The sequence below is a fragment of the Oncorhynchus kisutch genome, linkage group LG8 (genome assembly GCF_002021735.2).
Source record: "Oncorhynchus kisutch isolate 150728-3 linkage group LG8, Okis_V2, whole genome shotgun sequence".
NCBI lineage: Eukaryota > Metazoa > Chordata > Actinopteri > Salmoniformes > Salmonidae > Oncorhynchus > Oncorhynchus kisutch.
The window spans coordinates 70,593,340-70,601,537 of record NC_034181.2 but is presented as its reverse complement, the minus strand read 5'-3'; positions in this window follow the sequence as shown (position 1 = coordinate 70,601,537).

The following is an 8,198-nucleotide window of genomic DNA, read 5'->3' as shown; positions in this document are numbered from 1 at the left end:
GTGTGCATGATGTAGGACAACACACCAGAGAAAGGGAACATAATTATGATACACTACATATACAATTGTGTATATATTACAGCTCAAACTCAAGTTTGAGCTGCAACCATGACGCAGTTAGCCATTGTGGCTGGGACCGCGGATTGTCCCGGGTTTGTGGCTGTCTAGATCCCTGCTGTTTGTTTTCAATTTACCCCGTGACCTGCCCTGTCTGGAACTGCGAGGAGTAACAGCCTAACATAAGTTGCTAGCTACCATGACAAAGACCAAAGCTGGTGGGAGTACCGTTGAGGACAGTGCCAGTGGTGTCTCTGTCACATGTGAAGGATCTTTTAAACAAACACAAAGAGACCTATAAGCAGTTGTTACAACAAGAAAATAGTTTCAACTGTTTTGTCCAAATACTCATGGATTCTACTTATAAAAGAATGGACAACCTGACCAGAAAGGTCCAGGACCTGAAGAACAGTTTGCAGTTCTCCCAGGGTCAGTTCGACAAGTTGAAACAGGAGAATAGCAAGATGACAGCAATCTGTAGAGCGGACATCCGTTCTGTGTGTGAATCCATGATAACAGATAAATCAGACTATCTCGAAGGGACAGTCAAGGCAAAACAACATTGTTGTGGACAGATGCAGAATCTCCACATGAGATCTGGATGGAGTCTGTGGACAGTGAGGGGAAATGATCTTTGAGAAATTGAAGATGGACCACATGAAGATTGAGGTGGTGCGAGCCCATAGGACTGGAAAACCCACCACCAGCCCAGGCCGATAGTGGTTAAGTTCCTGAGGTTCAAGGACAAGGTAGCTGATCTGGAAAGAGCCAAGATTTTGAAAGGAACGTATATCTTCCTCAACGAGGACTATCCTGAAGCTGTGCGCCAGAAGAGGAAAGAACTGATCCCAGCCATGAAAGCTGCCAGAGTGCGTAGGGACATTGCGTACATCTGTTATGCTCTTTGTCCACCCTCCCTCCCAGAAAGCCTGGAAGGGATGAGAGAGCCAACTCTATGGGTCCGTAGCCTCAACCCCGCAGCACACACACACACCAATTGATTAATGGACTGCTGAATGTACTTTTCTTTCTTGCTTTGTCTGCCCTTTTCAATATTATGTCTATCTCAGATAAGCTGCGCAGGAAAGGGCTGAAAATAGCCCATATTAATATATGTAGCCTTAGAAATAAGGTTAATGAAATCAATAACTTGCCAACATCAGTAAATATTCATATATTAGCCATTTCTGAGACTCACTTAAATAATTAATTGATACATTAGCAATACAAGGATATAACATTTATAGAAGAGACAGAAATGCTTATGGGGAGGAGTTCCTGTGTATATTCAGAGCCATATCCCTGTAATGTTTAGAGAATCTTATGTCAAGTGTTTTTGAAGTGTTGTGGTTGCAGATTCACTTGGCACACCTAAAGCCTTTTCATTTGGGGTGTTGCTATATGCCACCAAGTGCTAACAGTCAGTATCTAAATAATTTGTGTGAAATGCTTGATATTGTATGTGATGTAAATAGGTCTTGGGGACCTGAATATTGACTGGTTTTCAACAAGCTGTCCGCTCAAGAGGAAGCTTCTTACTGTAACCAGTGCCTGTAATCTGGTTCAGGTTATTAATCAACCTACCAGGGTGTTTACAAACAATACAGGAACAAGATCATCCACATGTATCGATCACATCTTCACTAATGCTGTAGAACTTTGTTCTAAAGCTATATCCATACCCATTGGATGCAGTGATCACAATATTGTGGCTATATCTAGGAAAGCCAAAGTTCCAACAGCTGGGGCTAAAATAGTGTATAAGAGATCATACAAAAGATTCTGCTGTGACTCTTATGTGGATGATGTTAAAAATATGTGTTGGTCTGATGTGATTAATGAGGAGCATCCAGACGCTGCACTTGATACATTTATGAAATTGCTTCTTCCAATTATTGATAAGCATGCACATGTTAAGAAACTGGCTGTTAGAACTGTTAAGGCTCCATGGAATTGAAAAACTGTATGGTTGAAAGAGATGGGGCAGAAGGAGTGGCTAATAAGTCTGGCTGTACATCTGACTGGCTTACTTACTGTAAATTAAGACATTATGTGACTAAACAACAAAAAGAATACACTTTTATTATGAAGCCAAGATCAGTGATATAAAGAATGATTGAAAAAATAACTTTGGAGTACTTTAAGTTAAATTATGGGCAGAAGACATTCTTTCATCGAATCACAAAATCATTTGATGTTGCCAATTATTTTAATGATTATTTCATTGGCAAAGTGGGCAAACTTAGGCAGGAAATGCCCACGACAAACAGTGAGCAATTATGTTCATGCATAAAAAAACAAATAATGAAATAAAAGAAGTGCAAGTTTGAATTTTGTAAAGTTAGTGTGGGAGAGGTGGAAAAAATATTGTTAACGATCAATGACAAACCTGGCATTGAAAACTTAGATGGAAAGCTACTGAGGATGGTGGCTGACTCTATAGCCACTTCTATCTGTCATTATTTTTAATCTGAGCCTAGAGGAAAGTCTTTGTCCTCAGGTCTGGAAGGAAGCCAAAGTAATTCCGCTACCCAAGAGTGGTAAAGCGAACATTACTGGTTCTAACAGCAAACCTATAAGCTTGCTGCCAGCTCTTAGCTTGTATTTGACCAAATACAATGTTATTTCTCTGTAAACAAATGAACAATAGACTTTCAGCATGCTTATAGAGAAGGGCACTCCATGTACTGCACTGACGCAAATGACTGATGATTGGTTGAAAGAAATTGATAATATGAAGATTGAGTGAGCTGTGGTGGTAGATTTCAGTGCAGCCTTTGATATTATTGACCATAACCTGTTGTTGAAAAAACTTACGTGCTATGGGTTCTCAGCCTCTGCCATATAGTAGATTCAGAGCTATCTATCTAATAGAACTAAGGGTTTTCTTTAATGGAAGCGTCTCTAATGGAAGCGTCTCTAACATGTAAAGTCTGGTGTACCGCAGGGCAGCTCTCTAGGCCCTCTACTCTTTTCTATTTTTTTTACCAATGACCTGCCACTGGCATTTAAAAAAGCATGTGTGTCCATGTATGCTGATGATTAAACCATATACACATCAGCAACCACAGCTAATGAAGTCACTGAAACCCTTACCAAAGATTTGCGGTCTGTTTTGGAATGGGTGGCCAGTAAAAACTGGTCCTGAACATCACTAAAACTAAGAGCATTGTATTTGGTACAAATAATTCCTTAAGTTCTAGACCTAGGCTGAATCTGGTAATGAATGGTGTGGCGGTTAAACAAGTTGATAAATTACATGAACCAAGAAGGCGTAGCAGTGTTTTGTTGTTCTCTCATGTACTACTTGTATATTTTAAAATGTATATTTCATCTCCTTTCCATTTTTAAATGAAATATACCTTCCGGTAGCCAGCCTCACCCAATGTGATACGGATCCATCAGAAGCTAGACGTCAGAAGCTAATTAGTTAATTATCTACTAGCTATTTAGTCATTGTCAGCCACTGCTAGTGGCCTTTTAATTTTTTATTACTGCCTGTTCAGGGGCAGAACGACCGATTTGTACCTTGTCAGCTCGGGGGTTTGAACTTGCAACCTTCCGGTTACTAGTCCAACGCTCTAACCACTAGGCTACCCTGCCGCCCTTTACCTTCCGCACAGACACCAGCCATTTTATAGCCTGGATAATACTTGCCAGCCTGCCACTATCAGACTTTTCTCCACTACAACACCGGATTCCTGCCGTAAGCCCTGGACCATTACTCCTGATCATCACAGCTAGTTAGCTGCCACCGAGTGACCCAGCCCCGACGCTAGCTCTGAGCCAGGCCTACCTCCCGGCCTACTCAGTGATCACTCGGCTACACAGCTGATGCCTCCCGGATTCTACCCTAAAATGGCTAGAACCGACTACTCCACCGGATCCTTGCCGTAAACTCTGGACCTTTGCATCGGATCATCACTGCTAGCTAGCTGCTACCGAGTGGCTATGGAGACTTATGCCCCTGCCCCCGAAGCTCGCACCATTTAGTCGCGAGCCAGGCGCATCTCCTGGCTAGCAAACAAAATTACTAGAACTACAATACCTCTTTCGCCATCTGGCCTGGTCCCTTTGTTGACACGGCACCCCGCCATACCACCACGACTGGTCTGCCGACAGAACTCCATCCGCAGTGCCCTCAACCGGTCTTTGCCGGACGTCGGAGCAGACGCTTCTACTAACCCCGGCCTGCTAACTTTAAACGCCATATCTCCCACGTGCTAGCATAGTAACGACTAACGTTCCATCTATTGCTGTTCACTGGACCCTATGATCACTTGGCTACATAGCTGATGCCTGCTGGACTGTTCATTAATCCATTTTAGTTTAGTTTTTTGTTTCTGTCGACCCCAGCCTCAAACTCAGGCCCTGTGTGTAGTTAACCGACCCTCTCTTCCCATTCATTACCGTTTTACCTGTTGTTGTCTTAGCTGTTGTTGTCTTACGTGTTGTTGTCTTAGCTAGCTCTCCCAATCAACACCTGTGATTGCTTTATGCCTCACTTTGTCTCTCTCAAATGTCAATATGCCTTGAACACTGTTGTTTAGGGTAGCTATCATTGTTTTTAGTTTACTGCGGAGCTCCTAGTCCCACTCAACATGCCTCGGATACCTCCTTTGTCCCACCTCCAACACATGCAGTGACCTCACCCAGAGATGCAGCCTCTCTTATCATCACTCAGTGCCTGGGTTTACCTCCACTATACCCGCACCCCAACATACCCGTGTCTGTACATTATGACCTGAATATTTTCTACCACACCCAGAATTATTCTATCTCCACAATGCACTAGACAACCAGTTTTGATAGCCTTTAGCTGTACCCTCATCCTACTCCTCCTCTGTTCCTTGGGTGATGTGGAGGTTAACCCAGTGTTAGTGGAATTCTAAATTCCTCTGTATTATTTCCCAATCAGAATTCATTACTCTGTCAATGCATTCTAAGGGATTGTAAGACCCAATATTTTTATAATAATGGACAGAGCCCCGGTCTTAAGTCAGGTAACAGCGTTTAATTCAAGAGAGTACTGGTACATACACATTTTACCACAGGTTATAAACTGAAAATGACGTCAGCGTTTTCCAAATGTTCTATCTCTTCATGACACTAGTAGAGAGGCCCTATAGTTTTCGAGCCTTCCCTCCTCGCCTGAAGCCAAGGTCAGTCGTTGTAAATCAGCATTCTAGACAGTCTGGAGATAGTTCATTCATTTGTACAAAGGAACAGACCGTCATTGTTACTAAACTCCTGACTATATTATATACAATTGGGAATGGGAGCAAGAGAAAATTCATATGTACAGTACATAATAGCATTTGGAATAGTCAGTCCTGATTGAAATGTATACATAATTAGTCATCATTGATAAACAAATGAGAAAAAAAATCCTGAAAATCACATTAATGATTTTGCAAATAAATAAATTAAAAATCCTACAATGTGATTTTCTGGATTTTTCTTCTCATTTTATCTGTCATAGTTGAAGTGTACTTATGATGATAAATTACAGGCCTCATCTTTTTAAGTGGGAGAACTTGCACAATTGGTGGCTGACTAAATACTTTTTTTGCCCCACTGTATAGAGTACAGGGAACATAAGGTATAATATATTATTATAGACCTGCTAGATCTACTCTCATTTTATATTATGACATTTCAGCTAGATCTACTGTCTCATATTATGACAGACCAGCTAGATCTACTGTCTCAATTTCACTTTGGTCATTGTTGTGGGCCTTCCCTCCCCTCAACAGCCTCAAATATAGGCTATTTCATTTCACAAATAATATTTTATATTATTAATTTCAAACAACTGCATTGGCATGAGAAACTTACCAGTCCAAAACGATGTCCTCTCCGTTCAAAAAATATTCCTCCATTTGGATAATCGCTAAATGAATCGTCCTCCAACAATCTGTCTCATTTTCCCTATCAATTTCTTCTAAAATTGTGTGTACATCTGTATATCAAGACTTAGATTTAGCTTTCCCTGACTTAGTCGCGATACTAATTTGATATATAAACAGCTGAAGATGCGCTTTACCAAAACAACTCTGTGCGTAACATGCGTTGCTCCTTCCGGCATGAAACTTCAATGGCGAATGACCCTCTTCACGCCGGAGTTTACCACAATGGGTTGGTCTTCCAAAACATAAACATTACATATTGCTGTTTACCTCAGCTCATTGGCTATCTACCCAGCTAGATTTCAAGACTATCTGTGGTCATTGGGTTAAAATACAGTCAATCAACGAAACAGTGGTCATTGGTACACAATGATGTCATTACTTGTTGTCTTCAAATCGGTTTCTTTCAGTCAATACGTCCCGCGAAATGACCCATCACGTTTGGTTGTGTTACAAACAAACCAGTTGATTGCAATGAAACCAAACATGACTGGAAAAGTCACGTTTAGTGTGTGTATTTACATTGAATGTGTCGTCAAATTGAATGAGACGGAATTCACGGCACAAGCGGTTCACAAAATGTTTCGTGTTAGGCTATAAAAATTGATTTTTATCAAACAAAGACCATTCATTGTGTAACAATGAGCATTGGGATTGCAAACAGAGGAAGATCGTCAAAGGTCAACAATTTTATTTTATTGCAGTTTGTGATTTTTGTTACGCCTGTGTTGGTTGAAATAGTTTTTTTTTATGGGGCTCTATCCTCAGATAATCGCATCGTATTCTTTTGCAGTAAATCCATTTTTAGATCTGACAATGCAGTTGGATTAGCAAGATTCTAGGCTTTCGAAACATGTGAGACACTTGTATTTTCAGGAATGTTTAATATGACTATTTATGTAGCGATCACCATATGTTGTCGAATTTCATCCCGCTAATGGGTTCTGTGCGCAGAGAAGTTAAAAGTAATTTCCTCACCATCTTAAATAAGCATTCCCCTTTCAAAAAATTTACAACTAAGAATAGATATAGCCCTTGGTTCACTCCAGACCTGACTCCTTCGACCAGCTCAAACATCCTGTGGTGGACTACACTAGCATCGAATAGTCCCCGCGATATAAAACTTTTCAGGGAAGTCAGGAACCAATACCAATACAGTCAGGAAAGCAAAGACAAGTTTTTTCAAACAGAAATGTTCATCCTGTAGCTCTAACTCCAAAACGTTTAGGGACACTAATATCCATGGAGAATAAGAGCACCTCCTCCCAGCTGCCAACTGTACTGAGGCTAGGTAACACTTTCACCACCGATTTAAATCCACGATAATCGAGAATTTCAACAAGCATTTCTCTACGGCTGGCCATGCTTTCCTCCTTGCTACCCCAACCCCGGCCAATAGCTCCACCCCCCCCCCCCCCGCAGCTACTTGTCCAACCCTCCCTAGCTTCTCCTTCACCCCAATCCAGATAGCAGATGTTCTGAAAGATCTGCAAAACCTGGAATCCTACATATCAGCTGGGCTAGACAATCTGGACCCTCTCTTTCTAAAGTTATCCGCTGCCATTGTTGCAACCCCTATTACCAGTCTGTTCAACCTCCTTTTTCATATCGTGCGAGATCCCCAAAGATTGGAAAGCTGCCGTGGTCATCCCCCTCTTCAAAGGGGGTGACACTCTAGACCCAACCTGTTATATACCTATATCCATCCTGCCCAGCCTTTCCAAAATCTTCGTAAGCCAAGTTAATAAACAGATCACTGACCACTTTGAATCCCACCGTACATTCTCCGCTGTGCAATCCAGTTTCCGAGCTGGTCACGGGTGCACCTCAGCCACGCTCAAGGTACTAAACGATATCATAACCGCCATCGATAACAGTGTATACATCTGGCCCTTCTTTGGACACTATTAACTAACCTCCAAATGAGCTTCAATGCCATACAACACTCCTTCCGTGGCCTCAACTGCTCTTAAACACTAGTAAAACCAAATGCATGCTTTTTCAACCGTTTTCACCCACCCGCCCGAATAGCATCACTACTCTGGAGTGTTCTGACTATGTAGACAACTACAAATCCCTAGGTGTCTGGCTAGACTATTAAACATCTCCAATCCAAAATTAAATCTAGAATCGGCTTCCTATTTCGCAACAAAGCCTCCTGCACTCACGCCTCCAAACATACCCTCGTAAAACTGACTATCCCACTGATCCTCGACTTCGGCGACGTCATTT